Source organism: Microtus ochrogaster, chromosome 16, assembly GCF_000317375.1.
Source record: "Microtus ochrogaster isolate Prairie Vole_2 chromosome 16, MicOch1.0, whole genome shotgun sequence".
Taxonomy (NCBI): domain Eukaryota; kingdom Metazoa; phylum Chordata; class Mammalia; order Rodentia; family Cricetidae; genus Microtus; species Microtus ochrogaster.
Genome location: NC_022018.1, coordinates 1,850,478 through 1,869,107, shown reverse-complemented (window position 1 = coordinate 1,869,107; position 18,630 = coordinate 1,850,478). Strand labels below are relative to the sequence as shown.

At 39.0% G+C, this 18,630-nt stretch overlaps 1 protein-coding gene across 1 annotated transcript in view; it reads left to right on the top strand.

Annotated features, from left to right (window-relative positions):
- Positions 1 to 18,630, top strand: part of St8sia6 (ST8 alpha-N-acetyl-neuraminide alpha-2,8-sialyltransferase 6) — a 131,005-nt gene that overhangs the window by 70,303 nt on the left and 42,072 nt on the right. The window lies entirely within an intron of this gene.

Genomic DNA, 18,630 nt, shown 5'->3' with positions numbered 1-18,630 from the left:
GACACAAATGTGGTTCCCTGTGCCCATATGAAGCAGTTTACAACAGCCCGATACTCCAGCTGCAGAGGATCTAATGCCCTCTTTGGCTTCTGCAGCCACCTGCACACATGTGAAATATACACAAAAAAGAATCCTTATCTTACATTTCTCCTAGAGACAAAGCAAGGACTGCTCCTGCTGCTATCAACATTTAAGTTAGGAGGCATGTGAGCTGGTATTAAAGTCTGACAACTCCACGTTTTCAACAAAACGTATTTTTCCAACCCTATTGAAAGGGTGTTTAATGAGGCCCTGCACCTCAACAAGCACAAGAAAGTGAACAATCACGACAGGAGAGCTTGAAGGAATAATTTCTTAAGTTCTTCTAACCAATATGCAATGTTTTGTTTTAGTACATTTGTTTGTCTTTTGAAGAAATCTGATTCTCTAAGGTTAAAAAGAAGGAAAGAATAGGACTATGATCTAGGAAGAATGAAAATAAGTTTCCCCCTGTTGTAAGGAAGGCCGCTTGTTCATTTTGGCCACCCAGAACTGAAATCATCACACAGAAACTATATTAATTAAAACACTGCTTGGCCCATTAGTTCTAGCCTTTTATTGGCTAACACTCACATCTTGATTTAGCCCATTTTTATTAATCTGTATATAACCACGAGTTTGTGGCCTACCAGGAAAGATTTGTCATATCTGTCTCTGGTGGCTCCATGGTGTCTCTCTGACTCTGCTTTCTTCCTCCCAGAATTCAGTTCTGTCTTTTCCACCTACCTAAGTGGAAGGTAGACCAAGGCTGTTTCTGTATTCGTTAACCAATATAAGCAACACATAGAAAGAAGGACCTCCTACACCATTTCCCCTTTTCTTTTTTTTATATTTCTTTTTTTCTTTTTTTTGTTTATTTATTTATTATTTTAGTTGTTGAAAAAAAAATTTCCGCCTCCTCCCCATTTCCATTTCCCTCCCCCGGACTGGCTGTAACTCAGCAGTTACTTCGAGAGCTCATCTGCATGAAACCTACCATCCCCTTTCTGTTTAAACAAAAAGGAAGGCTTTAACTTTACAATAGTAAAATTACATAAAACAAAACAGTTATCAAGCAAGAATTACAGTTACAATATTTATATCTATTTTATCTTTTATTATAAATAAGGAAAACTGTAACTAGCTATCTATTCTTCAACTCCATCAAAGACTCCAGAAGGTTCTACTATTACCTAAGTAAACAGGAAGTACATTGTAAGCAACTTCCAAAACTCTAGAATTGACAGAGACATCTCTCTGCCTGAACAGTCACCCAAAGTTTTTCTGTACTGTTGGGGCATCCATCTTCAGCCTACAGGCCCATAGTCTCCAGCACACTTTTCCACAGCATACAGAGGGGAATCCCACATCACCACTGCAATCCCAGATCCTTTAATCAATACTCAGTCATAGTTACTTGCCGTCATTCACAGTGCAAACTGTATCATTTTAAATGTTTGCTTCAAATGAAATGGAAAAAAATGTCTTTTTGGTTAAGGTTAATTATGTGTTCACATCAGTCATATGAAAAAAGGTTTTAGTGGGAAGATTATGAAATAGAAAGCATTACATGTAACGTCACTCTTAGTAAGAATTAATCTACTTCTAATTTTAGAATAGCTACAAAGTAAACAAATGTTAGTTTTCAAAATCTCCCTCTGAATCACTTATACACTACTTATGATAGTCAGAAATCCAATATAGTTCTGAAGGTCATCTTAGTGGCAATTGCCATTCCATAAAACCAGTAGGCCAGTGCAAGATGGGATGGGTGACTTTCCAGACTGTGACCTCTGCCTTGCATGGGTTGGGGATGTGACAGAGATCAACTGTTATGCCATGAAGTCTTAGTTTGGTCTTCATGACAAGTACCTGCCACCTGCTTTCGAGGGCTCATATCATCTTGTCAGCTGTGTGAGGGGGATGCTTCGATGTAATGAATCTACAGCGTCAAACAATGTCTTGAGGCTGCAACCAAGTAAGAGATGATACATAGTCACTCAGCTAAGCAGCTCACAAATTCCTGACTTGTGCAATCATAGATGCTTATTATTTTAAGAGACTAAGCTTTGTATTAATTGACCACATACTCATAGACAACTGATTCATTTCTCAATTTCTCAGTGCTTTACACCATTATATTTTCATCACAATGCCAATAGTTGTTATGATCCTGGTCACCAACAGTGATGACCACAACTTTCTCTTTTGTGGCTCCATGATCTTGCAGCTTTCTTAAGTACTTTCAATCATTATCCAGAGGAGGTTTTATTATTGTAATCCCCACACGTGACAAATGAGCTCCAAGTGCTTCTTTGGCTTGTAGAGCATCCATGGCTGAGCCAGGATTCCTTTTTTAGGTTCTACTCTTAACATCTCTATAATACAACTTATTGTGAGAACAGGATCGTAGCTCACAAATTTTGACAGAGAAAGGCATTTGATTTTATAATGTGAAGCTACTCAGAAGAATTCATCTCGAAATGCTAGTCATCCATTTCCTCTTTCATACTTATTTTCCTTAAGCTTCTCTAATGTAACTACATTGACATAGTATTATTACCATGCATGAGCTACTTCAGTTGCAACTTGGGTGATCAAGTGTCTTCTCTTGGTTAGAGCATGGTTGGTGGCTAATTGTCATTGTTCAGAATTAATATTTTGAAACTCTATGTTTGAGTCATATATTGCATTGTAATTTCCAAGACATATAGCAAATAATATGTTTTTATGACAGCATAAGGAGAGATGCCTTCAGTCTGTACCTTGGTGATATGCCTTAGATTGACATGGGAGCTTTCTCAAAGAACATGGGCTTGAGACTTCCTGAGTAAGAAGCATGTCTGTAAAGACATTCTTTTTAACTGTAGTACTAGGTTTTTAACCTAGAGTATAGACTGAGCTACATCCACTGCTCATGACATTTTTCTCAGCTCACAGTATATTGGGACAGTCAATTATTTAAACATATTTGTGACACATTGGTTTTCCTTCTTGTTTTTCAATACTTATTTCTCCTCATTTTCTCTCATTTTTGACATGGATTGTGTCCTGGGCTAGGTGTGGTGGCTCATGTCTTTTAAGCTCAGCATTCAGGACACAGATGCAGGTAATCCTATGAGTTTGAGGCCAGTTTGGTTTATATTCAGAGATCCAAGCAAGTCAAGGATACATAGTGAGACCCTGTCTCAAAAACAAAACAAAGTATGCAATCAATCAAAAACTACCATGACTAACATCACTAATAACCAGCCAATCAACCAACCAACCAACCATCCAACCAAACAAACAAAAATCCAAAACCCAGCATGTCCTCCACTGATCTGGACCTTCTCCTGAACTCCACTCTCCAATTGTCCCCCGCCCATCTCATTTCTAGCTTGTCTATCCTGGAACTGTCTCAGGCTTCTAACTTTGGAATTATCTTCAGTTCTTCTCTTTTCATAAAAGTACATTCAACCTGCCATTAAGCTTTAGGGACCACCATCACATAACATTCAGAGGCCAGAGACTTCCTACCACTATGCCCACTGTGGTCGGAGTCTCTTTCGTCTTGCTTAATTATTCTTTCACCTCTTTTCTCCTTTAGAGATTCATAACAATTACAACAGATAAATATTATTTTTGCTAGTCAGATTAGATACATTTGCTTCTAACATATTCCAATTTCACTTAAATAAAAGTCAGAGTTTTATATAGGATAGATACAATAATCTTTTTTACAAAACTTTTTATATATAAAAATATATACATGATATATTTATAAATATACATAATATTTTCATATACATACATAATGTACCAGTAAAACAGAAAAAGCCATAGCATGCTAAGAAATTGACTGGGCATAATCAGCTAATAATTAACACAATATGTCGTTATGTTTTTAACACTAATAGTTTTATGTAATAATAATGTCACAAAGAGGGGAATAGATCCATTTAGGAAGAATGTTTCTTTACGTCATTGTAATAAGTAGGAGGCTGATTTTTTGTTAAGATTGTAAAATTGATAAAAGTCATTGGAATTTTCCATAAGATTAGACAAATGCCCTCAAGGCAAGAAAGATGTAAATGAGTCATGCATGTACCACAAAAGAAGAGTCACAAAATACACAGCAAACAAGTAAAATAGCAGCTGCAAACATAACTATATAAACAGTGCCATTCCATCTGAATAGAGCAGAGCTTGTCAAACTGTGATTAAAAGACATGACACAATCTTCTATTGTCTACAAAACACGGACATTGGACTCAAAAGATAAAACAGACTGAGATTAACAAATGATGTCATCCAAACAGTGACCACATGAGAACTGGAATAACTTTAATGATATCAGACAAACCTGACATTTTTGGAGACATGGTTTCCCAATGTAGCCCAGGATAGCCACAAACTAGTAATCTGCCTGCTCCAGCCATCTGACTGTTATGTTCACAACCATTTTCACTGCAAAACAGTCTTTTAAAACAAAATAGTAGCCAGACTCTGATGGAACATGCCTTAAATCCCAGCACTCAGGAGACAGAGGCAGGTGGATCTCTGTGAGTTCGAGGCCAGCCTGGTCTAGCAAGTTCCAGGACAGCTAGGGCTGTTGCACAGAGAAGCCTTGTCTTGAAAAACCAGCACAAAGAAACAAACAGACAGACAAACAAAACAAAAAAGCAAAATAGTGTTAATGAATAAAGACAAATATTTCCTAATGACTGAATGACCGGTGTCTCAGGACTGTGTAATAACTATAAATGTGCATCCAATAGAAGAGCACTGCAGTATGAGAAACAAAGATTAGGTTTACAGCCCTAAGTTGAGAGCTTGCTTAGTGCAATGAGGTTCTAAGTCGATCCTTAGAATTAAAAAGTATGACAGCAAACAAAGGGAATTCAACTGTAATAATTGGAGCTGGACATGGTGGCTCATGCCTGTGATATCAGCACTTTTGTGACTGAGGCAGGTGAGTTTCTGTGAGTTTTAAGCCAGCCTGGGTTAGATAGTGAGTTCCAGGACACTGAGCTGCAGAATGAGACCCCGTCTCAGAACTGTGCCTTTCCTACCTACCGGTACAAAAACTCTAATACTCCACTCTCAGTGGTGGATGAACTGAAGCGGTACAAGAAATGCTTGCTCAAAGAACACTATCAATCCCCTAGATTGAACAAGTACCTCTGAATACTCGACTGCAACAGTATATACCTCCTCAAAACAGGAAACAGTGTCTAGGACAGTGTATGTGCTGGTTCATTAAAAAGTCAGTAGGTTTAAAACAGAAATAATACCAAGTGCATTAGCTAATCACAGTGGATCGAGACTCAAAATCAATAGCAGAAAAATGCTTTTGGAAATTCACAAATATGTGAAAATTAAACAACACTTTCCTTGCATAATATGCCCAGGAAGAAATCAATACAGGAATAAACCACATTTGATATGAATGAAAACAAAGACAATAACCCAAATTTATGAAAAGCAGTAGATGATTGGCAAGATCAAGGATTTCTCTTTGGTGGTAATAAAAGCATTGCAAAACTATAACATTGTTGAATATCTATGTGAATATAATAAAAACATTGACTGGTACAGTTGCATGAGTGAATCACATATGCAAATTATATTTCAATAAAGTGGTTAACGTTTAAGTTTTCCTATGCTTACTGTTCTAGGGTTTTATTGCTGTGAAGAGACACCATGACCGTAGAAACTCTTATAAAGGAAAACATTTAATTGGGGCTGGCTTACAGTTCAGAGGTTTAGTCCACTATCTTCATGGTGGGAATCATGGCAGCATGCAGGCAGACATGGTACTGGAGAGGTAGCTGAGAGTTCTACATCCAGATCCTCAGGAAGCAGGAAGAGAGAGTGACATTGGGTCTAGCATGGACATTTGAGACCCCCAAATCCCACCCCCTCATGATGCACTTCCTTCAACAAGGCTACATCTGTTCTAACAAGGACACACCTCCACTAATATCACTCCTTAGGAGACTGTGGGGTCACTTTCTTTCAAACCTCCACACCTACATCCACCTGGGGATTTGTTGTAACATGGCTTCTGGTTGTAGATCCAGGACAAGGCCTGAGGTTCCACACATCCAAGAAGCCTGTGCTATGTGATGCAGGATTGCTAGCCAGAGTGAGACTTAAGTGAGGCCCATGACATCAGAGTTATTCTTCCTTCTGTCCTGATCTACTGACTCCTTGGTAAATGTCACCCTATCTTGGTCCTTGACTGTCCCTGCTCACCTTTCCTTCTTCTTGCCCTGAATGTACTCCTCATACCTGCTCCCCATACATGCACAGCCTAACTACCTCCTTCAAGTTTCCGCTTAATCCTTCCTTTTTACTTTAAGAGATCTCCTAGTCACTCTACAGAAATTACCACCCTGTCCTACTCCCCCATTATCTTGTTTGTTTGCTATCCATTCCTTAATGCATAGGAAAACTTAAACACGATATTAATCCACGTGCTAATGAGATTTACTGTGGTGCCCTCTCCTATTACAACACAAACATCACGAGAGCATGGATTTCTTATTTTTAGCTTGCTGTTTTATTGATGTTCAGAATAGTGACTAATACAGAGCAAGTGCCCAGAAATATTTATCAAATAAATATTTGAAAATAAAAGAATAAGTTCTGTAGGTGTACATAGTAAATGAATGGTACAAGGCATACAGGAGGGAAGGGCCCCTCTGCAGGTGGGAATCAGATGAAAGTGAAGGCAAAGGGTTAACAGTCACTCGCACATGGCCCAAAACTCTGCCCCTCCAGCTGCTCTGGCTCCTTGACGGTTGTAACTCACTCATCCTATATGATGCTACCCAAGGGATAAGAAATACTATATTATCGGTTCTCTCATACTGTTTGCAATATATAAGATATTTCTGCAGTTTGACACTGGTCTGCTGGTTTCGTCTCTGAATATCTACTTACATGTCTGTAAATTCATTTTCATAAGATTTAAAAGTAGGTCATCATTTTTTATCTTCCAAAACCTCATATTTTAAGAGTGAATGTGAAAATCTCAAACAAGATGCTCCTTCTTGGCTTATTTCTTCTTTGTATCCTGTTGATGTATTTGCATGCTGCAGATATCTGTGCAGAAGGAACTTTCCAGATACTGGGTTACATTTTGTTTTCCTCTGTAAGGGTCTGATTTATTTTTACATTGTACCAAAAGATGCCACTGAAGCAAAATCCAGATATAATGCTGAGAAATAGGCTTGCATTTGTCTTATGTAGTTCTCACTGTCCATCCATGGCTGGTCTCTCTACATTTTCCATCATGGACCACAGTTTCTGGTAAGTGGCCCTGTGCTGGTTAGACTTTTTTGTCCCCTTGACACAGCTCAGGTCATCTGGAAAAATGTCACCATCAAACTGACTCATAGGCTACCCTGCGGTGCATTTTCTTGATGATTGATTTGACTGATGTGGGAAGACCCAGGCCGTTATGGACAGTGTCACCCAGGCAGATCGTCTGGGGTGCTACAGGAAAGCAGGCCGAGTAGGCTACAGAGAACAAGCCAGTAGGCAGCATTCCCCCAGGGCTTTGGCTTCTGCCTCCAGGTTCCTGCCTTGATTCCTGCCCTGACTTTGCTTCATGATAGACTATAAACTGAAAGATGAAGTAAGCCCCTTCCTCCGCATGGTGTTTATCACAAACTAAGACCGGCCCTCTTCACCTGCCACTCTTTCTAGGGACCCAATTGATGTGAAGTGGTAACTGCTTCTCCTGGTCTACCTCTTCACTAGCCCTACTGTGCATCACCAATTACTACAGCCCTTATCACAACTTCCCGTCTGGCTGGGATCTGGAATATTCCCTCCCAGTTTACTTAGGTTAGTCACAGCGTGTAGAATTTCCTCCCATCTATCTTCATAGTAAGTAAAAATACCCCCAAATTTTAATTTCCTGGGACAGAGAAATCATCCATTCATTTAAAAAGAAAATCAATGTCAGACATTTTCAAATAATGTGCTATAGTACCCTGGAGAATTCACCTGGGTTGTGGACAAGTACACTGGTATTTTTAGGAGTCAATTTTCTGAAGCTGTTCAGTAATATCTATTTAACCTGTCAGAAAGCCATTAAAAGTTATGGAGAGAATAAAAGTTTGAGATACACCCCCTTCCATGCTGGCTGACAATACCCATAGCATTCGAATTGGAAGTTAGATCATACAAAGTTGAAAAGCAATGTGAGTCGAAGTCTTTTGTTGTGGATGAAAGTAGCTGAAGTAGCAGTGTTATTGTGTGGCTCCACTCACACAGCGGCCACATGCTTCTTGTCATTTAGTTTCCATGGTTTTAAAAGAGTCTTTCCGGGTAAAAACGATTTTATGAGAGGACTAAATATCTCACAACACTGCATTATCTTATAGGATTTAGTTATGCACTTATTGATTTATGTTTATGTGTACGTGTTTGTATGCACATGTCTGGACATGTTCATACAGGGGCCAGAAATCACAATTAGGTATTTTCCTCAATTACCCACTACATTATTCTTTGAGGCAGAGTCTCTCGCTGATGCTGGTACTTACTGATGCAGCTAGACAGGCGTCCTCCTATTTCTACCTCCCCAGGACTAGAACTGTGATGTGTGCTGCCATGCCTGCTTTTTATATGGGTTCTAGGGAATCAAACATAGGTCCTCACGCTTTGAAAGCAAGCAATTTTCAGACTAGTCCTCTTTCTGGCCCCAAAGGTCTTATTAATGAAGAGATGAGCTCTGCTAATGGCTACAATGATTGTGAGTCACACAACATCACACAGCGGCTAACATGGTAGGAATGAACTATCCCTACACACTCCAGTGGGCATGGTAGGTTGGCATTCCACCTGAAGAGACACAATGAGAAATTAAATGAGTATCACAGATGGGCAAATGGGACTAATAAATTAATATCCCCAGGATAACTTCAAGGTACCTAATAAGTGTCCAATAAATACTTAATGCTTCAATTAATTACTCATATATTAAACATTTTAAAGCCCAGTTTTATCTTAATTGACATAAAGCAAGTCACAGCATGTGGCGCTTCATCTTCAAAAAAAACATTTATTGAAAAACCAAGACATTTAATATGATATTTATTTAATATCATTTACTATGTTATTTATAATGTATCTCATTTTTGAGTATTATTAATGATGACTTAAGTAGATAGTATTTATTCTACTGAAATAACTTGCTACATTATTTAGAGTGATTTATTGTGTGTGTTGGGACCAGAAAATGTTTCTGATGAGATTAATTTTCAGTTTCATTATAGAAAGAGATGAGATGCGACATGATATATTAGCAAGAGGACTTGGAATGTAAATCAAAAGTGCTCAATTCTTAGTCCATCCACTTACAATGCAATATTGAGGAAGCTGTTTGCCTCTGCCGACATTTTACCATTTTAGCTTTAATCTTTGTAAAAACAGAAACCACAGTGCTGCTTGTCAAGACTTTGGGGTAGCATTTGGACCTTGTAAAGCAAAAGCCCACTCTAAAGTCATAGTTTTATGGAGGTACTTTATCAGCAAAGTGAGATAGAGTATGAATGGCATCTTCCAATTTAACAGAAGATGTGCATCCCTAAACTAAATGTCCCGACATCGTCTTAGGGTTCTATTGCTGTGAAGAGACACCATGACTATGGCAACTCTTAGAAAGGAAACTATTTAGTTGGGGCTGACTTATACAGTGCAGAGCTTTATTCCATTATCATGATGGTGGGACATGGTGGTGTGTGTGCAGATTCGGTGCTGGAGAGGTGGCTGAGAGCGCCACATCCTGATCCTCAGGCACCAGGAAGAGACAGTGACAGCAGGTCTGGCTTGAGCATTGGAAACCTCAAAACCCAACCCTAGTGACATGCTCCCTCTAACTATACATGTTTCTGTCACAGATCTATCTTCATAGTGAATGGCAAATTTAATGTTTACAAACTTAACTTGGTATGGAGGCAAGAATGATTTAAAAATGGTTTAAATCATTTAATAATGATTTTTAAAAAGACTGATTTTTTTTTTAGTAAAAACCAAGTAAAAATATGTTCAACTTAAGAGAGTTCACACCCGATTTTAGCGAACATGGAATCATCTTTAATATCTCAGGATAACGATTGCCATTTGGATCCTTTAAGGTAGTTTTGTGTGACTCTTTGAGCCACTCTGAGTCAGTTTTGTTGATGATTCAGGTGTAGCCACACCTGTATTCCTTGGCATGGCTCTGGAATTGCTATGGAGAGCGGATGTTGTTGAGTTAGGCTAACATCACACAGCTGTGAGGAAGTGTAGGCATCACAGTGAACTTTGGCACAAGGAGCAGAAGACAAACCATTTTTTTTGCCACATTTGCCAACTCCTGTGGTGTGAATGGTCCCACAATGTCCAATTTCAAGCCACTAGTGGTTTATCAAACTGTTCACAATAGTCCTGGAAGTTAAATAGCTGGGCTATCATATGCACTGGCTCTGGCTAGTGAGAGAACATGAAGGAAAAGAAGAGAGGCTGCCCACATCCACCCTACACTAACAATGAGGGTCAAGAAAGATTACATACTTGCAAGTTCAAATGTCAACCAAACTGACGTAGGAGGCATGAGCTGAATGAGGAATGTCCCTGACAGGCTTCTGTGTTTAAACATTTGGTTCCTGGATGGTGGCACTGTTGGCGGAAGTTTTGAAGCCTGTGGGACAGGGAGCCTGGTCAGCAAAGGTCGGTACCTCCAAGAAGGCTTTAGGGGTGAAAGCTTGGCTTCCTTCCTCTTTCTTCTTCTCTGCTTCTGGGTTCACTGAGAGCTGAGGAAGTGGCTCTACCTCATGTTTCTGCCACTCTGAATGCTATTACATTCTCTGCGGCAAAATGGACTCTCTGAAACGATGAGCCCAAGTGGTTCCTCTCATAAGTGGTTTTGGCCAAATATTTCTTTTTTTTTATTTTTTTTTATTTTTTTATGCATTATATTGAAAAGGAGTGTACTGTATTCGCTAGTTGTTAGAGGGTAAATCTTTCCTGCACAGCTGCAGAAATCATTCCTCCATTTCCTGTGTGAAGAATCAAGTAAATTCTGTAATGGCTGCTAGGAATTCCAAAAGGAAGCTAAATTCAGTCAACATATGAATGACTTACGGATTGAACAAGTTGGTAGAAGTCGGTACTGGGGGCGTTATTAAGTAGAAGACATAAAGCATGAGGTCCGGGAATGTTGACTTGAGCTTCTTTCGAGTAGCTGATGGCCTCACTTCACACTTGTGTTTAAATACAAGTTTTTTAAGATGATGAGTATGTCCATATGTCTTAGAGATTGTGCTGGGCTGGGAAGGGCGAGCCTGACAAGCCCTTTGGAGAAAACATGGGAAAGGCAACCAAGGCGCTAGAAATTTAGTGTAAGAAGAGCCATTGAGGAACATTGGTCAAGGTCTTCCGCAGGTTCATGAGAACCAGCTGGAGCTGTCCAGGGAACTCTAAAAATCTTACCATTTAAAATATATACCAAGTTCATGATAGAATTCCGAGTATCAGATATTTGATCCAAAACAAGGGCTGATAGAATATTGCCATGTATCATCATCATAGCAAAATACAATTCTTGAAATTGTTACTTTGTTGTTGTGCATATGATATGTGTGGACAGGCACGGACATTCATGTCATGGCACTCGTGGAGGTCAGAGGGCAAATTTGTGGAATCCGTTCTCTCCTTCCACTTCCGGAATCTAATACAGGTCACCTGGCATTCAAAACCAGTGCCTTTACCCACTGAACCATTTCTTCGGATACCCTAAAATGTAATTTTAGAGCAATTATGAACACTTGAAAAGTTTTTTAAGGAATAAATAAATTGTGTTTATCCCAAACTGAATGTATAATTTGAAGGATCTTTGCATTCACATTTGCCATGACTATAATAAAGGTTCTGAACCTGTCAATAACCTGCAAACATTTTCTGGGCCATTTTTGCAATACATACATCTCCTCCATGGCGTCCCCGCTTCTGCATACCAATCCCGTCCCTCGATGACTTCTGGTACATTTTGTCATTCTGGTCAAGTTTGCATTTTTCTGATGCAGCCTGAGCCTTATTTTCTTTTTGTTTCTGGCTTCTTCCCTTTGTTGTAATTATTCTGAGGTCTGTCTATCTTGCTGCCATAACAGTACAGTAGTTCATGCCTTTGTACTGCCGAATAAAAGCAGCATATTCCATTACAATGTATATACAACAATTTTGTGCAACCCTTTTGGATTACATTGGACTGTTTTCGATTTTTGTCTGGTACAAATAAAGTTGATTTCACCAATTGTGTTTGGGTCTTTGTGTGGATGTGTTCCTGTCTCTCTTGAATATTAAACACCCTAGGAGAACGGTAGCAGGGCTTTCATAATATGTTTATGTTTAAGTTTTGAAGGAACCTCAAAATGGCTCACTAAAGTAATAGTCTATTTTACATTCCCACAAGAAGCATGAGAGTTCTGGGTGCTCTGTGCTTGCCACACTGTGTATGATTCATATTTTTAATTTTAGCCACGTTAGTTGATGTGCTGTGGCATAGCATTGTGGTTTTAATTTGACTTTCTTAGTAGCTAGCATTGTTAAGTATCTTTCCATGTTCTGTTTTGTTGCAACCTATTATCTTTGACAAAGTGTCAATTCAAATCTTTTGCACATTTTTATAGGCTTATTTTGCCTCATTGTGAATTTTGAGAGTCACTACCTCCTTGTTCCTTTGCCTTTTAAATTTTTCTTTATCAATTGTACCACAAGGACGTGTGCTCAACTATGCTCATAGCAGCATTGTTTGTCATAGCCGGAACCTGGAACAACTTATTCTCAACTGAAGAATGGATAGATAAAGAAAATGTGGTACATTTACACAATAGAATACTACACAGCAGAAAAAAAAATGACATCTTGACATTTTCAGGCAAATGGATGGATCTAGAAAATATAATATTGAGTGAGGTAATCCAGACCCAGAAAGACAAATATAATATGTACTCATTCATAAGTGGCTTTTATACATAAAGCAAAGAAAAACCAGCCTACAATTCACAATCCCAGAGAACTTAGACAACAAAGAAGATCCTAAGAAGGACATACATGGATCTAATCTACATAGGAAGTAGAAAAAGACAAGATCTCCTGAGTAAATTGTGATTGTGGGGTAGAAGGGGAGTGGGGAGGTAGGGATGGGAGCGGAGAAAATATATAGCTCAATGAAAACAATTAAAATTTTTTCTTTATAATGTTTTCCAAATATAATCTTTTTTATTTGATAATTAATTTATAGATTTCTTCTTTTAGTCTGCTTACTACATACATGCCTCAGCCTAGGGAGATGACTCAGTGGGTAAAGCGCTGGCTTAGCGAGCCCAAGAACCTTAGTCCAGATCCCAGCACACATGTTAAAAAGGAAGGGATGGCCGGTCAAGCCTACAGCTGCAGTGCTGGGGGAGGAAACAGGAAGATCCCAGGCCTTGCAGAAAGAACAAGCTCCAGGGCCAGTGAGAGACTCTGTCTCTGAAAGTGGGGTGGAGAGGCACTGAGGAAGACACCTGAGGTAGATTTCTGGTATCTACACATATCCTCACAGACAAGCATAACTGCTCACACATATGGATGCATGCACACCACACACGTGTGCATACATACACACACACACACCACATACACACGCCTCACATACACACATGTTCCTCACACATACAAACACTCATGAATCACACAATGAACTTGTCATACATATACACACATCTCTTATACACACATGCATCACACACCACACACACACACACACACACACACAGACACACATACTGAGGTACCATCAAGGTTTTGTTCTCACACAGCTCTTATGGATAGGTTAGTAAACCATTTAGAAGTAATACTTGAATATTGGGCAAGATGAAAGTTGCTGGTTTGTTGTTGCCATGACTACCAGTTGTTCCAGCAGTCATCGTTGAAAAGATTATTTTTCTCTTGGCACTGTCTTGTGGAATACCCCTACTAGATTTTCCATTCTTTCAATAGTTTATTTTTCAGTCTTACTGATCATTGGGATGATGCAGCATGTCCAGAATTCAAGTAGTGTAACTTAGCTTTGTTAGTTTTTTTATTCTGCAGGCTACATTTGATCTTTCAATTTCTTTTTTTTTTTTTCAATTTCTGTGTGAACTTTAGACCCATCTTTTTATTTTTGTTTTGTTTCTCGAGAGAGGGTTTCACTGTAGCTTTGGAGCCTGTCTTGGAACTAGCTCTTAAAGACCAGGCTGGCCTCAAACTCACAAAGATCCATCTGCCTCTCCCTCCCAAGTGCTGGGATTAAAAGTATGTCTCACTACCACCCGGGTTAGACCCGCTTTTTTAAATTTTGTAAACAGGGTCTTTCTATGCATCCCTGACTACCTGAAAACATGCTGTGTCATCCAGAGTAGCCTAAGGCTTTGGGGTCTTCTACCTCTTCTCTCTAGAGTGTTATAATTTGTCCCTTAATTTATCTTAAAGAAAAAACAAAAACACTGATGTAATTTTTATTTAAATTCACCAAAATCTCTAAATAAAGTTTAAAACTTGACAATCTTGAGACATCTGACCAATGGGCATGATATTTGGCTCCATTTACTTAGTTCTTTAATTTAGTTATTTACAGTATCTTGTACTTTTAATGCACAAGACTTGTACATTTTGATCAAATTTATTCCTCCATATTTCATATTTTTAAATGTCAATTTACGCAAGGATATTGCTCGTCCTGGTTCCAATTATTCTAGGCTGTTGCACAGTGAGAGAGAATATTGATTGTGTTTCTAATCATTGCTTCCCATGTAACTGATTGAGTGTTCTGGGTTTGTGTCTTTCAGATTTGGTAAGTTGCTCATCTTAGTAGCTTTTGTGTAGACCCAGTCAATGACACTGTTATCTCTGAGCTCTGAGTAGAGACAATTTTCCTTCCTTCTTTTAACCTGGTGGCTTTGCTTCTTTCTCTTACATTATTGTACTGGTTGGACCCCCAGCGCAAATGGATGACAGCCTGGGAGAGTGGGCATCCTTCCATCTTTCTTGTCCTGGGAACCTTGGTTATGAGTATGATCTCAACCATAGGCTGTTTGTGGGCACCTGTCATTGTACCGCGAAAATTCCTTCTGCTTTTGAATTTGCTGATTGTGTGTGTGTGTGTGTGTGTGTGTGTGTGTGTGTGTGTGTGTGTGTGTGTGTGGTGTTTGAAGGTTAGGCAGGACTGAAAGCTATTTTTACTTTCTGTGTTAAAATTATCACTGGGTTCTTCTCCATCACTACATCATGTAGTGAGTTGCATTGGTTAGTATATCTCATAACCAACCTTGTTTACCTAACACTTATTCATGGAACCTTACTTTTCTTATGTACCATTGCATTTAATTTATTAAGTTTTTGTTGAACATTTTTTCTATGTGTGCTTATAACGAGTATTTGTATTTTTTAAAATAATATTTTTCTCCTGACTTTGGGATCAGAGCAACACTGTTTTCAGGGAGTAAGTTGGGAGATGCCCAGCCCTTCAGGTTTCTTGGAGTTTTTGTGGATGCATAGTTTGTATTAACAGTCCTAAAATATTTGATAAAATCCATGATGCTGTTGTGTGCCTATTTTCTGTTCAGAAAGTATTTTCATTGCAGTTTTGAAACAGCAGAGATACTAGCCATCAACTGTTTTTTCTTGAGTGAGTTTTGGTGGTTTTACCTTTTAGTAAGTACATCCATTACATCTAAGTCAGCCAAACTGTTGCTACATTATCTTACCATTAGGACAGTTCTTCTTCAAGCTCTCATTGCCGACATTGCTCATTTGTATCTTCTCTCACTTTTCCTTGCTCAGGCAAGGAAGCAACAGGTTTATAAGTATTGTTTCTGATCTTACTTTATTTTCACGATAATAGTCCTTACTCATTAATATTGATTTTATATAGCAATATTTCTTGTTTGGCCTATACTGTAGCTATAGCCACTCAAACTTTGTTTTAATTATCTCTACTGTCATTATCGTTTTATAATCGCTTTTACGCACTTGGCTTGTTTGATGTTCATCTTGCAAAAAAATACTTTAGCTTTTTAAAACATTTAGTCTGTCATTCTCTGCCTTATGATGGGTGTGTCTCGATCATTTACATGTTACTGGTCATATGGTTATATTTATTCTACCCTCTTGCTATTTGTTTTTGATTTACCTGTTCTTTGCTTCTTTTTATCTGCTTCCTTTTGCTTTGCGTATTTTTATGACTGCATTTGTGTGGCTTACTTTATGTTAGAACAAACATCCCTTTTCCTACTGTAGTCACCTTTCAAAAGTTTTTTACACCTTTGCTCCTGTTTATTGACTCCACCCTTGCCATCTAGGCATTGCTCTATAGTTGTGATTATATTTATTTTGCAAACATTATAACAATTTCCTTCTATTACTATTGCTATCTTTATTTTAAACTGTCAACTTTGCTTTTTAATTTTTTCCTTAACTATATTGTGTGTGTGTGTGTGTGTGTGTGTGTGTGTGTGTGTGTGTGCGTGTGCGTGTGTGTGTCTGTGTAGGGGGTGCACATGCCAAAGGACAGAGATCAGTTTTGGGTAGCATCCTTTGAAAGGCTGTCCACCTCCTTAGAGATAGGGTCTCTTATGACTTTGGTCTTACCAAACAGGCTGGATTGGTGGCCAGCAAGCCTCGGGAATCCTGCTGTCTGTGCCTTCCTGCCAGGAATACAAACATGGGTGTCATCCTAGCTGTCATTTTTACCTGGATTCTGGGACTCAAACGCAGGTCCTCACACTTGCTAGGCAAGCTCTTTACTGGCTGAGCCATCTCCAAACTGTCAGTTGTCTTTTAAAGGAATGTAGGCAAGAACGGAAAAGGCCCCTGTGTGTGTCCACATATCCTGTTTTTAGAGCTCTTCATTACGTTTCGCCAGCCTGGACACCCATTTGCCCTCATTACTCTTCTTCCTGGAACCTTCTTCCAACACTGCCGCTGACAAAGTCTTTATCTTACCTTCATCTTTTGGGAAGATTTTCTGAGTATCGAATTCTAGGATGAGCTTTCCCCGGCCCCATTTTGTGGTTTATGTCACTGTTCACTGCCTTCCAGCTCCCATTGTTTCTAAGAAGAAGCATGCTACCGGCTGTGCTTTCTTCGTACGTACTGTGTTGTGCTTCATAACAACTTAGGCTTTTCTCTTTGCTGCTGCTAAGAACTTATTCTTACGTTGTCATTTCCTTCATGTTTCTTGTCCTTTGTGTGCATTGGGCTTCTTAGGCGTTCAGCTTTATAGTTTTCATTGGTTTTAGAGATAAATCCCGTCAGACTTCAAGATGCTCTCCCTCTCTGTTAGGAGGACTAGAATTATTCATACATCAAACCATTCGAGGTTGTCCATGGCTAATTTTTCTATTCTTTCAAAAGTTCACATTTACTTCTCAATACATTAAAGCAATATAAGGTCTTGATACAGAGCCTGGCTCGGTTCGAACCCATGACCCTTCTGCCTCGGTGCCCCCTGCATACTGGAATTATAGGCTTGGACTACCAGGTCCAGGTTGTTCACATTTCCTCTAGTTTTCCCCATTTGTTTTTTAATTTTCAATACTTTTTATTGCTCAATCTTCAAGTTCACTAACCTGAACCATACATTATAAAACATTTCATTTCTTTTGTCTTATAAATACCATGCCAATAAAATTTAGACACTGGTACATCTAGTTTGATAAGACAATAGCTTTCTTTTCCTTTATCTTCCGATTACACTTTATATCGGTTTCAAGTGCAATTGCAATTCTCGTTGGTTTAATTGGATGTTTGCTTGGCCTTCCCACTCCCTTATACTTTTTTCTCTGATGGAGCTTTGTAAACACAAGTAGTTTGCTTACCTTGGTTCATGGGATCTTATATGTAGTGTTCTGATTGTCCCGATAACATCTCGAAATGATGTAAAGCCATGCCTTAATAATTGATAAGACTTCTCTAGACAAGAAAGATGTCACAACACTAAATCTCTTAAAGATCCAGAAATGAGAATGCCGAATGGGTATTTCTTTTAAGTTTAGCAGTCATTTGCAAAAGGTCTTGTAGAGGCAGGTACTGCACTTCAGCCGGAAATAGCTCATCTAGACAGTTTGGGCGTCAGAGTGGGTCTCTTACGATGTAGTGCGCTAAGATGAGTCCACAATCCATGCAGTGATCTGAGTCCACCGTGCGGGGAGCTGTGCACCTAAAACTGTTTTTAATCTTCTGGTGGAATCTTTGCTTTGCTTTCAGTATTCACTATGTTCTTAGAAGATTTTTCTGGGTTCATCGGCAGAGTCAGTGGGAACCACGTTGATTCCTTGATGCCTGTTACTTGTATTGTAAGAGGAAGAAACCCCAGAGGAAGGTAAATTTCAGCTACAAAGGAGTTCTGTGGTTGACTACACCCCTGCCTGTCAGAAATCCTTTCGTTTAGAGATAACCTTGGGGAGACTTCATTTCCTTCTCATGGGTTATGGACTCATTCTACCAGGAAAAAAATGTGCACAACTTTTTTTTCCCCACACACTCACCAACACATTCTCTCTCTCTCTCTCTCTCTCTCTCTCTCTCTCTCTCTCTCTCTCTCTCTCT